An 18,336-nucleotide genomic window follows, 5' to 3' on the forward strand; every position below is an offset into this window, starting at 1 on the left:
ATTGTTTCTGGGAGTGGCTTGGCTCCGGATTTCTCAGTGAGGTTGTAGCCAGATGTCAGCTGGGGCTGCAGTCATCCTCTCTAAAATGCTAAGAGGTTGTTGGCAGAAGATTTTATGTAAAGAATGTGACACATTCCTTGTTTACCTTGACTTCAGGCTAAGTCTTTTCTGGTCGAACTGCTGCAGAGTCCTTGGTTCCCAATGCACCGTTGTCTATGGGCACAGGACACCTCCCAGCATGGGCCTTCGTCCTCATACCTTCATTAAAACCAAGGTCAATGTTTTCTTGCAGCCTCTTCTCTTTTCAAAATCCCTTCTAAGCTCTCGCTGTGATGAAAATGGGTTTTGGGTAGGAGGGGTAGGAGCAGTGGAGGTGGGGAGCCTTTTACTCCCTTGGAAAGTAGAGGGATTAGTTCCAGTCTGTTGCTTTTAGTGTTTCGTCTTTATCCTGTTAGAGCCAGAATGATAAATAGGTCTCAGCTCCACTGCCAGCCCAGAACCTGTGGAAGTGGCAGCCTGCAGCCTTGCAAGGAGAGTGGGAAAGAAGCGATTGATTAGCCATGTCTGTAAAGGGCATGGACTAGGACTGTAGAACTTGTGCTTTGTATATCCCGGTCCTGCCCTGATGAAGTCGCCTTCTTTGAGAATTTTTCCTCCACTTTAAAGATCTGACATGTTTTAAGAAGATGGCCAATTTGAGGTACCTGGGTGGCTCAGTGGTTGGGCGTCTGCCTTTGGCTCATGATCCTGGGGTCCTGGGATCAAGTCCTGCATAGGGTTCTCCAAAGAGAGTCTGCTTCTCCCTCTGCCTGTGTCTCTGCCTCTGTGTCTCTCATGAATAAATAAATAAAATCTTAAAAAAAAAAAAAAAAGAAGTTGGCCACCTTGAAGAAGCAGGGATGAGGTTTGCACGGAGTCAAGAGATGTGAAGAGGGGAAGTTGGTCATCTCAATGGATCAGAATCCTAACCAAGGAGATGTGACAAGAGCTTTAAAACACTGTGCAGACTTTTAGCAACACGTTTTCACTGACTCAGGAGAGGTGAGTTGGCTCTGGTCTGGAACCAGTCTACTGGCAGCATGGATGCAGAGCTGTAAATCCAAGGAGGAGGCTGTAAACCTGGAGGATTGGGGAGAAAAGAAGAGGCTCAATTCTTTTCCTTTTTCTCCCGATCTTCCCTCCCTTAAAAGTGGGCTCTGTGAACTTTAGAATGTTTTCTGCTTCTTTTTTTAAGATTTTATTTATTTATTCATGAGACACAGAGAGAGAGGCAGAGACACAGGCAGAGGGAGAAGCAGGCTCCATGCAGGGAGCCCGATAGGGGACTCGATCCCAGGACTCAAGGATCACACCCTGAGCTGAAGGCAGATGCTCAACCATTGAGCCACCCAGACATCCCCATTTTCTGCTTCTTGATGCCACATTTCTGGTTATAGCTTTGTTCAGGATGCAGCATGAGAGTGGTCAGGAGCACAGCCCCTGGAGTCACACCATGTCAGTGTTCATGTCCCAGCTCTGCTGCTTCCTGCAACTTATGTAAACATGCTATGCCTCAGTTTTCCTATATGTGCAATAGAGATACTAGCATTTCCCATTTCCGACAGTTGCTATGAACATTAGATGAGTTAATGCCCATAGGGTGTTTGGAATCATGCCTCCCACATAGTTAAGTGCTACACTAGTGTTAGTGTACAAGTTAGTAACTACAATGTAAATTGTCATCATTTGTTAGCTTGTGTATTACATATTTAATGCCGTGTAACAAATCACCCTAAAACTTGAATGGCTGAAAACAATGCTAAGCATTTATTCTCTGTCATTGTTTCTGGGAATGGCTTGGCTCCAGATTTCTCAGTGAGGTTGTAGCCAGATGTCAGCTGGGGCTGCAGGCATCCGAAGGAGCAGGAGTGAGGGTGGCTCTGTCACATGGCGGCTGACTGGTGCTGGCTGGTGGCCAGAGGCCTTGGTCCTTCTCTGTAGGATCTCTCCATGTGTCTGCTTGAGTGTTTTCATGGTGCACTGGCTGGCTCCCCCTGAAGCAAGCAATCCAGGAGACCAAGATGGATATTGCAAAGACTTCTTGACGTAACCTGGGAAGTCACACAAGCAAAGTAGTGATGTGATCCAACTCACATTTTGAGGGATGTCTGTGGCTGCTAGTTTGAGAAAAGACAGGGGAAGGGCAAGGTCACAAGCACTTTCTGACTGCCTGGTATGTACCAGAAGCCTACCAGTTGGGTTTCATATACTTTCCCTTTCCCTACTATCCATCGTAGAAGGCTTGTGGCCTGAGTATTACTACCCTCATTTTACAGATAAGGAACCTGACACAGAGAGGGCAGGTTACCTGCCAACAGAGCCAGGATTCACCTGGGCTGGCCTGGCACCAAAGCAAGGGGAGATGCACAACCTCTCAGGATGCCCACCTCATGATGGTATGGCTTACAAGGGAAAACAGACTTGACAAGGGTCTTAATTCCTGTATTTCTTGAAGTCAGGATGAGGAACCTGAGAAGGCCAAGAGACACTCACAGGTCAGACAAGGGAGGGGAGTGGGGCCCCAGTGATCTTGGCAATGGCCAGAGCTGGGGGGGATGATCAAGGGGCTGGGGCAAGGTTTGGAGAATTATATGGGCCAAAAGATATGCGTTGGGGAGAGTCCCCACACTTGGCTTGGCTCTCCAAATTAGCAGAACTTCTGAGTCAGGGAAGCCTTGGTGTTACCTGAGCCCTAGGGATTTCCATGTAGAGAGATCAGGCTCTCCCACCTGGCAGTAGTAAAATCAATGAGCTAGACCAGGATATATCTGTACAAATGGAGCTTAAAAACATGATATTAAGGGCACCAGGGTGGCTCGGTTGGTTAAGTGTCAGACTCTTGATTTTGGCTCAGGTCGTGAGCCAGGGGGTTGTGGGATCGAGCCCTGAGTCAGGCTCCCTGCTGGGCATGGAGTCTGCTTAAGATTCTCTCTCTCCCTCTCCCTCCACCCCTCACCCCCTGCATGGACTCTCTCTCCCTCTAAAAAACAAAACAAAAAAATCCCACCTGATGTCAGAGGGGGGATTGGAGATGATTTTTTATGATACTTTTATACAAATTTGAATAGTACAGTTGTGTCTATTGTTCCTGACTGTAATTTGTGTATGTGGGCATATGTAGCTCAAAGTGTAACAAAGAGGATGCACAGCACACTCAGAGAAGTGAATGTTCCTGGAGAGAGACGGAGGAGGGGACCAACAGGGAGTTTGACTTTATTTGCATATTTTGGTTGTTTTTTGAAAAGAGAGGCTTGAAGCCAATCTGACAAAAAGTTAACAAGTTGTTAATTCTGGTAGCTGTGCAGGTGATTCCTAGTCTTTGTACATTTTGGAATTAAAAAAAAAAAAAGACCTTAAATCTAAAAACATTTTTTTTATTTATTTATTTTTTTAATGATAGTCACAGAGAGAGAGAGAGAGGCAGAGACACAGGCAGAGGGAGAAGCAGGCTTCATGCACCGGGAGCCTGATATGGGATTCGATCCCGGGTCTCCAGGATCGCGCCCTGGGCCAAAGGCAGGCGCCAAACCGCTGCGCCACCCAGGGATCCCTAAAAACATTTTAAAAGGAAAGGAAAGAAAGAGCTAGTGCCCCGAGGTTGCTGGGTCTCAGCTGCGTGAAGATGGAGAAAGAGGGTAGTAGAGGACTGAAAGCAAGATACCTGCACCCCAGGCCCCCAGAAGGCCTGTCACCCACGCAACACTGTTTTCACTTGCCTGGAGGGCAGCAAAGCAATTCTCGATCCTCAATTCTCCGGGCCCAGGCGTGTCTTCTGTACCTGAAGATCGACCCAGGAGGGGCTGGCATTGAGGGTAGTGGTGGTAGAGACAGCACTCTCTCCAACAAAATCCCAAGTGTTGGGGGTGCAGGAGCTGGAGGCAAAAAAGGGTCAGGGAGGGGATACCGGGAGCCCAGGCAAGACAGATTGAGAGCTAGGGCCTGGGAGTTCCATCTATGAAAGGACATGAAGAGTAAAAATGAATGCGTCTTCACCTCTGTCAAGGGTGGAGGGGATGACAGTCTTTTGATAGATCAAAGTCATGAGAGTTTTCTTTATTGTTCTTTTCTTTCCCTTTAGACATAATACATGTTTAATATACAAAAGACGGAAAATAGAAAAGGAGGTGAAAATCACCCCAAATCCTACCATCGGGCTTACTATTATTAACATTTTGGTGAATAATCAATTCAGATCCTTTTTGGTGGGTTTTAAAAAATGAAATCATACATTTTATACTGTTTTGTAACTCAGTTTCTTTTTCCATTTAAGACTGTATCATGGGGATCCCTGGGTGGCGCAGCGGTTTGGCGCCTGCCTTTGGCCCAGGGCGCGATCCTGGAGACCCGGGATCGAATCCCACGTCGGGCTCCCGGTGCATGGAGCCTGCTTCTCCCTCTGCCTGTGTCTCTGCCTCTCTCTATCTCTCTGTGACTATCATAAATAAATAAAAAAATTTAAAAAAAATTAAAAAAAAGGACTGTATCATGAACACCTTTCTCTGTCATAGTCTTCTTCCAAATATTTTTAAATGGCTTGCCTAGATTTTCATTGCATGAATATTCCATAGATTATATTATCACAGTTCATGGACACTGGAGATTAAGTTAGTTTGGATAATACAAAATTGTTGTTTTTAGGTAAAACATGGTCAACTCTTGGCAGTTTCAAATGGTTCAACCAAATATGTTTTCCAGTTTTTCATTTTTATAAACAATACAACAGTGAACATCTCTGTAGGTGCACCTTTACACATACACATAGGCTCAATTAATTCCTTAGATAAAATCCTGGCAATGGATTGTTGAACAAAATATCAAAAATTCTAATAAAGACAGAATCAGATAGGGCTGGGATTAGGAAGCAGTGAGTGGGGTGAGTGGTGTAAGTCAGGGCCAGATTTGTCCATATCTCAAATGTTAGTTTTTGTTCATTCTGGATATTTTGCAGTAATTTTGATTTTTAAAAATATTACTTTAAAATATCTATCTTGGGGATCCCTGGGTGGCTCAGCGGTTTGGCGCCTGCCTTTGGCCCAGGGCACGATCCTGGAGTCCCAGGATTGAGTCCCGCGCCGGGCTCCTGGCATGGAGCCTGCTTCTCCCTCTGCCTGTGTCTCTGCCTCTGTGTGTGTGTGTGTGTGTGTGTGTGTGTGTGTGTCTATCATAAATAAATAAATAAATCTTTTAAAAAAATAAAATAAAATATCTATCTTGGGGGCGCCTGGGTAGCGCAGTTGGTTAACCGTCTGCCTTCAGCTCAGGTCATGATCCCAGGGTCCTGGGATCAAGTCTCGTGGTTGGGCTCCCTGCCATGCAGGGAGTCTGCTTCTCCCTCTGCACCTCCTGCACTTGTTCACTTTCTCTCCCTCCCTCTTTCTCAAATAAATAGATAAAAATCTTAATAGAGTATCTATCTCGGGGTGCCTGGCTGGCTCAGTTGGTAGAGCATGTGAGTCTTAGTGGTTAGTTCAAGCTCCACTTTGGGTGTAGAGCTTCCTTTTAAAAAGTCTTTTATTTTTTTAAAAAAGGATTTTATTTATTTATTTATTTATTTATTTATTTATTTATTTATTTATTTATAAGAGAGAAGTGTGTGTGTGTGTGTGTGTGTGTGTGTGTGTGTGTGTGTGAAATAGCATGAACAGGGGTGGGTCAGAGGGAGAAACAGACTCCCTGCTAAGCAGGGATCCAGACTTAGGACTTGATCCTGGGACTCCAACCTGAGTCGGAGGCAGACCCTTAACCAACTGAGCCACCCAGGCACCCCCTCCCCCCACACACACACGCAAAAAGTCTACAATTTTTTTTAAGTAGGCTCCGTACCCAGCATGGAGCCCAGTGCGTTACTTGAACTCATGACCCTGAGATCAAGAGCCGGATGTTTAACTGACAGAGCGACCCAGGCACCTCCCAAAATAAAATCATTAAAAAAAATAAATTAAAATATCTATCTTGGTTCTGGAGTTTGTGTGGTGCCCCCTTGCATTTTGCACTCAACATAAGGGCCTCACTACCTCCCCCTGCTCTGGCCCCAGATAGCAATATATTGTGTTTCCCTCGTGGAGTTGTCATGGTGAGTGAGGCTTTACTCAGAACAGCGTCCAGAGTAAGTGCACTCAGTAAGTGTTAGGTTTATCTCCTCTCAGAAAACATTTGTCATCCAGCATATGACAAGCTCTAAGCTAGAAGCTGGCATGCCAGGGTGAGTAAGACCCAGTTCCTGCCCTCAAGCTGCTTGGGAGTGTAAGGGGGCCGGCCGGGGTGAGGAAGGTGGTGGGTGCCATTGCAGGGCGTGTGTTGGGTACAGCGAAGTCTTTGCCCCATACACTGAGGGGTGATAATGTGGGCGCATGCTAGTTGCACATGAAGCAAAAGGTGCATCCTGCAGGAGGTGCGCCCCGAGCCAACAGGCAGCATGGGAAGCCCAGTTCCAAGCCATTATGCTAGGAAAGTCATAGCCTGGAATGGGAGGAGGGCCAGGCCAAGAATGAGCCTGGGTGACGGTGGGGAGACCCTGGGCTCCTGGGATTGTGCCCAGAGCCCCATATCTGTTCCCAAGTCACACTGACTACAGGGAGGCCAGCCTCCAACGGTCTGCTCGCAGTCTGGAGGGCCACTTTTCCTGTGTAACAGAAAAGGGTGACATGGATGCCCAACATTGATTTCTTCTTATTTTTTTATTTTTTAATCGTGGTGTGATATACACAGCATGCACTGTACCATGTTTACTATGTTTAAGGGTACACGGTGTCATTAAGTAGCATTAACACTCACATGGTTGTACATCCATCACCACTGTCCATCTGCAGAACTTTTTCATCATCCCAAACCCAAATGCTGTCCCTGTGAACCACTAATGCCCCAACCTCTCCTTCCCCACCATTCTACCTCCTTTTCTATGAATGTGCCTATTTTAGGTGCCTCATATAAGTGGAATCATAGGTACTTGTCTTCTTGTGACTGGCTTATCTCATTAGCATAATGTCCTCACGGTTCAGCCGTGTTGTAGCACATGTCAGAATTTCCTGCCCTTTAGAGGCTGAATAATAGTCCATTGTATGCATATACCACATTCTGCTTATCCGTTCATTCAAGGAGGGTACACTTGGGTTGTTTCTACCTTTGGGCTGTTGGGAATGATGAAGCTGTCAACATGAGTGTATAAATATCTGTTTGAGACCCGGCTTTCAATTTTGGTTGTGTAGTCCCTGAAATGGAATTGCTGGGTCACATGGTAATTCCATTTTTAACATTTTGAGGAACTACTGTACTGTTTGCCTATTCTTATTATTTTTACCAGATAAGTCAGCTGAGGCACCCAACACGGTGCCTGCCCCTAGAGTGTGCAGTGAACACTGGTTGCCTGGGTGAGGCTCCTGGAGGTTGAGTAACTCGCCCCAGGCCCCACAGCTGGAGGTGAGGAGAGGGCACAGAGCACATTGGAACCCAGGGGCCAGCCCCAGGAGCCAAAGGCTCTTTATTTCCAGGCTGCACCTGCTGTGTGAGAGCTCCAGGCTCTCATCAGCCCTGGGAGAAGCCTCACGCTCCCCACTCCCCGCTTCCCTCCTCTTGGGGCAGAAGCTGAGGATACAGTCCTTAGGGAGCCCCCAAGCTTCAGAGCAATGGTTGCAAAAGTTGCCAGTGACCATGACTACTCTTAGGAAAAGAAAGGGGCAGACGGGTCCAATTTCAGTCACCCCAAGTTCAGGAGAAAATCTCAGCTTGAGCAGCTCTTGACAAATAGAAACCAGGAGCACTCACCACAGGCCCACACCACTCCCTGAGGAGCACCAGGGTCATGCCTGTCTCTGTCTCAGCCCAGCCACACTATGATTGCTTTCCTTTAGCTGTTCCGTGCACACCAGTGGCCAGAGGCGGCATTTGTGTGTGACCTCTGCAGGGCTGGGTACATGGTGAGCGCTCAGGGACTCTGTGATGACTGAGCCTCCCGGGTGCCTACTGTATGCCAGGCCCGGAAGTCCTTGCCACACGCTCCTGGATTTAACTTTATGAGCAAGGGACCATCCCCATATCCACTGAACAGATAGAGAAACTGAGGCCCTGAGAGGGAGCGACTTGCTTGATGTTTGCAGCCGGTCAGTCCCGGTGCTGGGGCAGGAAGCAGGCATCTGGGCTCCTCAGCACACTCTCATCTAAGGAGAGGGAAACCCACTTCAGCTCCAGACCTTGTCCCGTTTGGGAGGCTGCACGGAGGCATCCCTTGGACCCCTGGGATGAGAGGGAGGAAAAGGATGGGAGGAAACAGGCGGTTCCCAAGCAAGTGGACCCCAGTGCTCTGCTTGTCTGCCCTCGCAGCCCTTCAGTGTTTTGTGAGCTCCAGGGTTGCAAATGCCTCCTCCCCTCTGCTGCTGGCGACAGGGCTGTGTGGTCATGCCACCAGCCCTCCGTCCTCCTGGGCTCCTTATGCTCTCATGTGACCCTGGGGGAGCCCAGGCCTGCTTGAGAACGATAACCTCACTTTCTCTCCTCCCAGGACATTGGCCTGCAGCATTTCTGAGACCTGATGTTTCTCAGGCCTGATACAGTCCCCTTTCACTCCGGGCGTAGCCCTCTGCCCAGACATAGGAGTGCTGGGTAGGAGCCGAGTCTGTCTAAACCCCAGGCCGCTATGATAGTCGTTAGAAAAACAATATTCATTCTCAGATTACTTCCTGCTGGCAAGTGCTTGCATACACAGAGCACTTCAGAGGCCAAGTGCTTGGACTATTACTTTTTTAAGTTAGGTGTTGGGATTTGCCCCAAAGGACCTCTAGGAGATGTCAGAATTGACAAAGTTTATGTCCACACTCACTGATTTTTTTTTTCTTTACCTGTAGACAACTCAAGCTGCACGATGAGGTTTTATAACCTTCAGAGGGGCTTAGAGCCCAAGACTGCCCCTGTCGTCCAGACCCGAATTCTGTGTAGTTCCTGCACACTGCCTGCTGCACTGCGTGTCGGAGCACACGGTCAGCCAGGCCTGGTTCGAGACCTCCACTTTGCTGAGCCCTTTCGTTCCCCCTGTTTGCTGCACCCCAGCCACACGGCCCTCCCGTCTTCCCACGGGCACCCCAAGTTGTCCTGCCTCCAGCCAGCTGGCAGGTCCTCCCCTCTGCCCAGTGCCTCCTTTCCTCTACCCCTGGCTCCCCAGCCCCCCACACTGGCTCCTTTCTCCAACCCTCTCCAACCCTCCAAGCTCTTCACCTTGTTTTACTGCCTTCCACAGACTCATGGCTCCTGGAAATGCTCTTGCTCGGGTGCTCTTTACTGTGCTCCGTCTCACCTGCTCCACTGGCACAGGCAGCCCGCGGGGCGAGAGGAGAGACGGTGTGCTGTGCCCTTCCGTACCGCTGGGGCAGGGCCTGCCGAGCAGACACCTGTAAACATGTGTGGTTCACCACGGGACACATGACTTGCCTCTGTTTCTGCATCTGTGCAGTGGGTGTAAAGGCTCATGAGGGCCGCATTAAAAGAGCTCTACCTTGCACCTGGGGGGGAGCACAGAGTAGACACATCCGCCAAGGACTGTCCATCTTGCTGTGCCAGACAGTGCCTGGCACCTAATGGGCATGCAGTAAATGTTCACAGATTTGGAGGGAGGCTGACCATTTGGGGTATGGCTGCTGTTTCTTTGCTCACCACATGGCCCTTTGTGGGCTGCCTCACCCGTGTCTGGGTTGTCAAGACGATGTGTTTGCCAGGTTCACACCTGGCCTCTTACAGGTCCTGATTCTTGGGCTCGGGCAGGTGAGAAGCTTGGTATAATATGCCAGGAAGCTTTTCCAGGAGAGGAAAGCTAGGGTGATGGGAATCACAGGAGCTAAGACCATGGACTCTGCCGGGGTTCAAATCTAGCTCCACTACTTACTGGCTGTGTGGTCTTGGGCAAGTTACTTCACCTGTCTGGGCCTCGGTACTTGCATCACATGGTAATACAAGGGTTTGATTCCTTCCTATACATAGTCTCTTAGAATCGTGCCTGGCACTTTGTAATGCTACCTGGCTTTTGTTATCAGTATCCCTCTGTTTTCTCGGCTTCCCTGTGTCATGTCTTCATGCATTTAAGATCTGTTCATTAGGAATCCACTCTGTGTCTCGAGCTGTGCAGGGTGCCAGGGAATCAAAGATGAATGAGACATCCTGGCCCCTGTCCTCCAGGTGGGGGAATAGATGACAGGGGCATGGATAAATGCTAGGGGAGGACATCTCTAAAAATGTTCAGCTCAGGGCAGCCCAGGTGGCTCAGAGATTTAGCACCGCCTTCAACCCAGGACGTAATCCTGGAGACCTGGTATCGAGTCCCATGTCAGGCTCCCTGCATGGAGCCTGCTTCTTCCTCTGCCTGTGTCTCTGCCTCTCTCTCTCTCTCTGTGTGTGTGTCTCTATGAATAAATAAATAAAATCTTTTTAAAAAATAAAATAATAAAATAAAATGAAAATGTTCAGCTCAGCCATGCCCTCCTGCTTTGGGAAAATGGATTTCTGCTTTGGGTATTCACACCTGCCTGCTGAACGATCTCTCTGGCCCTCTTCTGGGACTAGAATCCTAACTTCTCAGAGCTGGCAGGGGCCATGGAGAGCCTGCACCTCGTTCTCCTCTTCCACCCGAATACCTGCTGCAATTCCTCCAGGAAGGGATGCCTGTTCTTCAGCTACAGGGAACAGGGGGTGGAGGTGCCTCCTTGATGTTGACAGTGTAGTGTCCTGCCACCATGCAGCCTCAAGAGCCCCGGGGCCTGTCACCCTCAGCAAGGACAGATCAACATGGCTGTCTCGGGAATGGGGGTGGAGCAGCAGTGTTGTTCTGGGAGACACAGTGACACAGATGGGTAGACCTGAGGAAGGCCCAGGTCAGCTCCTGGGCATGCCACTTTAGGTAATTCACCTGCCTGGTGTGTTCCAAGAAAGGTGATGGTTAGGAGCCAGGGCAAGGAGGCTCTTTGCATGTGGGCTCACTTATGACAAATGTTCCAGGGTAGAAAGCTCACCACCCATCCTGCACCTGATGCTGGGGCCTCCCTGAGCACCTGTTCAGACACACGTGAGGATGGATGATTCCTGAATGCAGCGAGCTCTGCTTCCACAGCTTTCAGTGAGCTTGAGCAAATGATGTCTCCGTCCTGTGTCTGCTTCTTCAACTGCAGAGCGGGGACAATGGGAGCAAAGTGCCTCTATTTGGAAAAGATTACTGGGAGGATCAGCTGAGATTATGCATTAAAACGTGCAGTATTGAACTTGGCTTTATTACCATTTATTATGCTGACACCATTTATTATGGTTTTCATTTTCCAGGGACATGTTGGTCATACCTAGAGCTCATCCCACACAGACATAGGATGGCTGTCATGTAAGAAAGATCTTTCTTTTCCAAAACAAACTGTCCTATATACCATTGTGTGTATTTCTCTTTCAGGGGGTGCTGTGGGAGTTGCATGGAGAGATGCATCCAGGTTGCCTCAGACTCCGGGCACCTAAGGGAAACTGAGGTTCTCTCTCCTGTCCCTCTCTTAGGGACCCTGTTGTCCCTCACACAGAGGTGCTGTGTCTCCTGGGCACACAACCCCGCGTTCCTCACTGGCCCTGGCTTCTCTGTACCTCTGCTGGCATGTGGCTTGTGACCATTGTGACTCTAGCCCCAGATCTGCTCAGTGTCTTTGCCCAACCAGGGCAGCCCCACTCTCCGACCTCCTGAGAGAGACCCTGATTGGCCCAGCTTGTCCAGGCCACAGAGGTGAAAGGTCTCTAGCGAACACCTAGAGGGGCTCCTTTGGGTCAGGTGCCCACCCTGGGCAAATCACTGCATCAAAGCGTTCAGGCACAGGACACAGAACACAGAGACTAAAGCAGCAAGGGGCATGGGGATGGGGTGGAGAGAAGGGGCAGAGTGGAGTCCTTAAGAAGGAGTGGATGGGGAAACTCTCCGAAGTAATATGGATGTTCTATTTCTTGGTAGAGATGTGGATTACACAGGTGTATGCATTTATCAAAATTCATTTGAAGGTATTCTTAAGATGTGTGCATTTTACATCCACTTGCACACACAACCTTAAACAGATTTTGAACTCTAGTTAATGATGTGTGTGCCAGAAGTATTTAGGGGTGAAATACACTGAGGTCCACAACTTCCTTTGAATACACCAAACCGTGAAGATGGACTGATGGGCAGACGAAAGGCTGGACAGAAGGATGGATCTATGATACAGCAAACAGAGCAAAATGCTGATAGTGAAATCCAAATGGGGGGGGGGGGTATGTTGGGTTCCCATATAATTCTTTCAACCTTTTGGTACATTCAAAAATTTTTATGATAAAATGTGAAAGCTTTAGTAGAAAAAGAAGGGGCACTTGGGTGGCTCAGATGGTTAAGTATCTGCCTTTGGCTCACGTCATGATCTCAGGGTCCTGGGATCGAGCCCCACGACAGGCTCCCTGCTCAGCAGGGAGTCTGCTTTTCCCTGTGTCATGTCTTGTATGCTCTCGCTCTCTCTCAAATGAATAAATAAAAAATCTTTAAAAAAAAAAAGACAAAGAGGGCCACCTGGGTGGCTCAGCAGTGTCTGCCTTTGGCTCAGGGCACAATTCCAGGATCCTGGGATCCAGTCCTGCATTGGACTCCTCACTGGGATCCTGCTTCTCCCTCTGCCTATGTCTCTGCCTCTCTCTCTCTCTCTGTGTCTCATGAATAAATAAATAAAATCTTTTTTAAAAAGAAAAAGAAAAGGAGGGTGAGCAGACAGGCACTGTATGTCTCAACACAGTGTGCTCCTCCCAGAATACTGGTGCCCCATCCTGGCCACAGAAGGCTCAGCAGTGCTTGACCAGTATCTCACTCCCATCAGAAGCTGAGATGAGTTGATGAATAATTAAGAGAGTCTCTAGGATATGTGTGAGTCACCCACCACTCCTGTTTTTCCAGACCAGGCCCACATCAAGCCAGGTCATTGGAAAGGGGCATACATTTGGTGGTGATTTGGGATCTTGCTCCCTGTTGGATGGTCTTCCTTGAATTGCAGCTCTGTACCACACCCTCACTTCTATAGTGAGCATCTCTTGTGCCACCGCTAGTGGCATCATTGTTGTATTTCCACAGCGTGAGAGTCTCCAAGATAAAACCCCTGTCACCAGGGCCTCGGGTCTGATTGCTTTTGTAGGCCAGCATGGTAGGGCCTCTCCCACATGCTCAGTAAATGTTTACTGGCTACATGCAGGGATGAGTGAATTGTAGAATTCAGTGCAGGAAAGAAGCCTCTCTCTCCTGACTGATGGGTAAGCTTTCTCTTAGCAAACAGTGAGGACAAAGCAGCACATAGCACTTCCCTTTTGGTGTGGCTAGAAATTCAATATAGCAATTACAGCTGCTCTGGTGGCCTGAGGTCCCTCACTGGCAGTGGGAAGACTACCCACTCCCTCCCTTTAGCGACTCTGGAGTTTTTGCCTCTTTATGTCTAAAGCTACAGGGGATGCATAATAAATACATGAATAATGTCAAGTCCAGTTCCTTTATTTTGCCGTTGAGGAAAATGATGCAGAGAGGTTTAGTGACTTGCCCAAAGGCAAACAGCAGTCGGCTGGGCAGCAGAGCCAACCCAGATCCCGCCTCTCTAGCCTCCAGAGTTCTTTCTCCTGGACCACACCGCCTCTCGTGCTCTGATCTGAGGCAAAGCCACAGCCTGGAAACGATGCAACTGCCTCTGAGTGAGATGTGTTAACCAAAAATCCTCACTGTGGGGCCCAAATCCAGTAGAAAATTCTCCATTTGATCCTCATCTGAGTGAATAATTCTGAGGACTCAGAGAGAGCCCTCCATGGCACCTGGAGCTCTGAATTGTCCCTGGTCTCCTGAGTCCTGAAAGACTGTGGTGCTAAGAAACCAAAATGTTCCTTGGGTTCAGTGACCTTGCAGGTCCAAAGAAAGCAAACTAGCCAAAGTATCTGCCACACCTCTCTCAAGCCCCAGCACCCTGCTTCCCAGCAGGGCCTCAGAGAAGGGCCAGTAGGGTCTGAGGAAGTGACCTGGAGGGCCACCTAGTGATCTGATTTACGGGATGGCGGGAAGGTCCCAGCTGGCTCCAGTAGACAGGGCTGAGATCCAGGCCTCCGGTCTCCAGCCACAAGTCTTCCCACTACACCATGCTGCCTCTTTACAAAGCCACAGGACAGTTGTTCTGCATTAGGGCAAACCAGAAGGCAGTTGGAACGGTTGACAGCCAGCTGTGAAGAGACCTCTGATGCAATTGGTGGTGAATGAATTCAGCAGAGATGCTACCAAACCTGACCTGCACCAACATGTCAGGCCCTCGGGACCACAGGACCCCTGCCAGAGACCCCAGCACCAGAGTGTCCCCAAGGCCCTGCAGGTCCAGTGGCACTGCCTCTGTTACTTCTGCATTGAGTGAGCTCCTACGCTGGCCCAGGGCCTTGTGTTTCCAGACCTTAGTAGGAATCATTCGGACATGATGAGATTCATGGGCCTTTCAGAGGGTACATCCTGGAGGGCCAAAGCATCCATTAGGTTTCCATCAACCCAGAAATCTGTGGATTGGAAAATAGTCTCTACAGCCTCAGAAACTTACAAACTCAACCCAGAGTCTAGAAAAGTCAGCACCTAGAGAATGAGAGAATATATGCCTGGCCCAGGCTCATGTTTGGATCTGATTTTGACAGGGACTTTTTTCCTGGCCAGTGGACAGAGGTGGTTAGTTGCTTTTCCTTTGGGGCCCCTGAGGGATGCTGAGGGGTGGAGGCTTTGGAGAGGCTGAAAGTAGGTGGGCTTGTATGCAAGTCATCACTTTGATGGGAGTGCCAATTTGGAGTCTCTGGTGGTAAGTTAGCATGACAAACAAGTCATGGGCCATGTATTGCTAGGATACCTGGAAGGCTGGGAACCAGCCACATTAGGTGATCCAAACCTCTGAAGACTTCACTTTGCTGGAAGGCTTAGACTACAATACTCTTGCTGCCCGGCTTCTGTCCTGTGGTTACCCTTTGGTAGGAAGAAGCGAGATGCCTCCAAAGGAGCCTGCAAGGACCCCTTTGGCTTCCTGGGTCATGTTGGAGGAGGTGAGGGAGAAAACCCTTAGAGTTACCCTCCCAGTGAGGTTGCCCTCAGAGACCAGAGGGAATTCCATTAAAGGAAACCAGGGTGCTCTCCAAGAGTTAGCTCAATTGATTAAGTGTCTGCCTTTGGCTCAGGTCATGATCCCAGGGTCCTGGGATCGAGCCCTGTGTCAGGCACCCTGCTCAGCAGGGAGTCTACTTTCTCCCTCTCCCTCTAACTCTCCCTGATGCTCTTGCTCTTGCTCACTCTCTCTGTCTCTCTCAAATGAATAAATTTAAAAATCTTTTTTAAAAAAAGGAAACCACGGTGCTCTTCCAAGGAGAAATGAAAAAACAAAACAAAACAAAAACAAAGGAGAAATGGATGCTGGCTTCCCAAAACAAAGACTGTGTTCCATGGCCAGTGTAGAAATTGTTCTGGGCTATTTTTGTTAATTAACTTAATATGACCATATGCTTTGTTGGTCAGTGTCAGTGATCTAACATGTAAGATTCTTAGAAGTGGAAGACAGCGCCACAGTGCTAATTACTGGTGCACACCCCTATGTGCATTTTTATTGTCAGAACTCCTATGCGTCGGAACTCTTGAGTTTGCACTTTGGCCCACACCGTCTTGCTCCATCTTTGCAAGGTTCCTGGGAGGCAGTTACTGGACTGCATTCAGTCTTCCTAGGAGAAGGACACTTTGCCTCTGGAAAACAACATCTGGGATGGCCTTACATGCAAACAGGAAGGCGGGGGAAGAGAAAGCTGTCCCAGGACCTCAGCATGGAACCCAGGCTGCCTGTGCTGGGAACCACTCTCTGGGACAGACTCCACCATCATCTGTCTTTGGTGCCCTGGAGGAGCTAAGACAAAGCGTCGGCGTGGGCTTTGCCCTTTGCTTTCACTGTTGATGATTTTAAACTGACAGAAGCAAACAAGAAGGTTATAAAAAGAGTAAGGTTCTCATTGACCCCAAGATGCTACAGTGGAAAGTGATTGAAAGATTCACATTAAGAATGTGACTCCCAAGAGCACCAACTGGCACTCGGAGCTGCTGGGGAAAATTCTCTGTATGCTCTACCTCTGGGCTGGGAACAAAATCACAGCCCAAATGGTAATGGTCTCAGAAAATCACCAGGGCTTGAAAATGAGGGTGGAGGAAGAAAATGTTATTTCAGCCCTCTCTGGAAAGAATTAAATGCCCAAACCCTCCATCCCAGCTCCACTCCTGGTGATAGTTCAGTGGTGTCAGAGGAAGCGGACGTCCCCTGGGAAGGCTCCCAGGGCTTTCAGGACACATGGAGCTCCCTGGACACCTGTGATTCTCGGAGGAAGTGGCAACTCTGGCCCACAGGGCAGGAGAGGCTGTTGGAGGTCTTCCACCCAATGGGGCTCCCTGACCCTCTTTTCATGTTTAAATTCTCAGCTTCAGTGGTTTTTACCTTAAGGGTACGGGATAAGGGAGATTCTTTTTGTTTTTGTTTTAAAATTTTTTATGTATTTACTCATGAGAGAGAGAGTATGACAGAGACACAGGCAGAGGGAGAAGCAGGCTCCATGAAGGGAGCCCGATGTGGGACTCGATCCCCGGTCTCCAGGATCACGCCCTGGGCTGAAGGCGACGCCAAACCGCTGAGCCACCCAGGGATCCCAGGGAGATTCTTTTTGGAAGGACCAGTCTTTGGTGATACTTAATATCTTTAAATTTTTCATAGAAAGGGTTGAGGTTTGTCCCAGGTCTCTTGGGGAGACTCAACTCTGTCTGACCTTCTGACATCACTTCACTGGCTGACTCCAGGTAAACCAGGCAGCGGCGACAGCATCTTGGTTGGTGCAGACAAAGCCTCGTGGGACTATGAGCCTGCTGCACCTGCCCTGTTCTTTCTCGCCAGGGCAGTGGGAAGGTCCACGCCTTCCACAGACACACACCAGGCCCGGACTTGACCTTGGCCTGCCAGGCCTGTGTTTGCTGACTGCTGGGCCCAGAAGCTCAGACAGGAGAGTGAGGGTGACGGGCCAGGTCAAACCCTTGTCTCTGCCAGTAAGACCCAGAATGATGTGGAACAGGAGCGTGATGCGTTGGGTTTCAGGCCCTCTTTCATAGCTGTGGAGCTCCTCTTTAATCTCCATTTTTTAATCTGTAAAATGGCTATCATGGTAAGACACAGAGGCTCATCAAATGAGATCGTGCGTGGGAAGTTGCTTTACACACTGTCCAGTGTTGTAAGGAACCTACAGTCGTTTCTGTAGTGGGTACCCCAAGTCCTCTAATGGGTGTGATGCCACAGGCACTGCTATCTAGGGAGCCAAGTGGATGTCCCTCCAAGGCTCAGACCACGAGGCATCCTGGTGGCTCCCTCTCCCAGATGGGAACCTGGGATGGGAAAGGGGACCTATGGATGGCCTGGTCTCAGCCTCAACACTAGAGGCTGCTGTTTGTGGAGCACTAACTCAGTGCTCAGCACCCGCACTAAGCATTTACACACACAATGTCATTTTCGTTTCCCTGCATCCCTGTAGGATAGGCACTGGGGCACAGAGGGGTTGAGTAAATTGCCCAAGGCTACATGGCTGGTAAGTGACAGAGCTGGGACTCCCCACCAGGTTGTCTCCTTCTTAAGTTAATGCTCTTAGCCTGTATGCCAGATCACCTCTTTGTTTTCCCTTATGACCTCTGTGCTGGGGCAGAGGAGGAAGGTGGATCAGCTGCTTTAATGGCATTGCCTGTGCTGGGCCCTGCTCCTCCTGGGAGTTGTGACAGAAGCCAAGGGAGGCAGGGTAGGGAGCGGGAGCACCATCCTAGAGCTCCAGAGGAGCATATCTGACTGTATTCCCCTGAAGACACCAAGACAGGGCTCCCTCCACACCTTGCGCTGGTCTCCTGGGCCGCAGGATGTCCTTTGTGCCTCACCTCTGGCCTCCTGCCCCAGCCTCCAGCCAGCCACACTCTCTCTGCTCCCTGGGGAGGATTATTCCATCTATATCTTTTTCCAGACTCACAAATCTTCAAGTCCCTCACCCTTTGCTCCTCAGTGATGCTGGCTTCCCCTCACCCATTCAGTTGGCAGGCATCCTGTGGGGAAGTTGGCAGATGCCTCCTGGGGAACAGTGGCTGCGGTGCCCAACGTTCCTCCAGTATGAAGACCGGGTTGGCCCGCTGGGCAGCCTGGACCCATTGTGGACAGTCAGATCACAGTGCTGGGAGCAATGTTTGTTTAAGCATTTGGCTCATCTTCCTCCATGAAGAGCAGTGCT

The 18,336-nt window shown here is 49.4% G+C and overlaps 1 protein-coding gene across 1 annotated transcript in view; it reads left to right on the forward strand.

Moving 5' to 3' along the window:
* Positions 1–18,336, forward strand: part of GALNT16 (polypeptide N-acetylgalactosaminyltransferase 16) — a 90,990-nt gene that overhangs the window by 12,936 nt on the left and 59,718 nt on the right. The gene's annotated exons all lie outside the window — the stretch shown is intronic.

The sequence above is a fragment of the Vulpes vulpes genome, chromosome 6 (assembly GCF_048418805.1).
Source record: "Vulpes vulpes isolate BD-2025 chromosome 6, VulVul3, whole genome shotgun sequence".
Lineage (NCBI taxonomy): Eukaryota > Metazoa > Chordata > Mammalia > Carnivora > Canidae > Vulpes > Vulpes vulpes.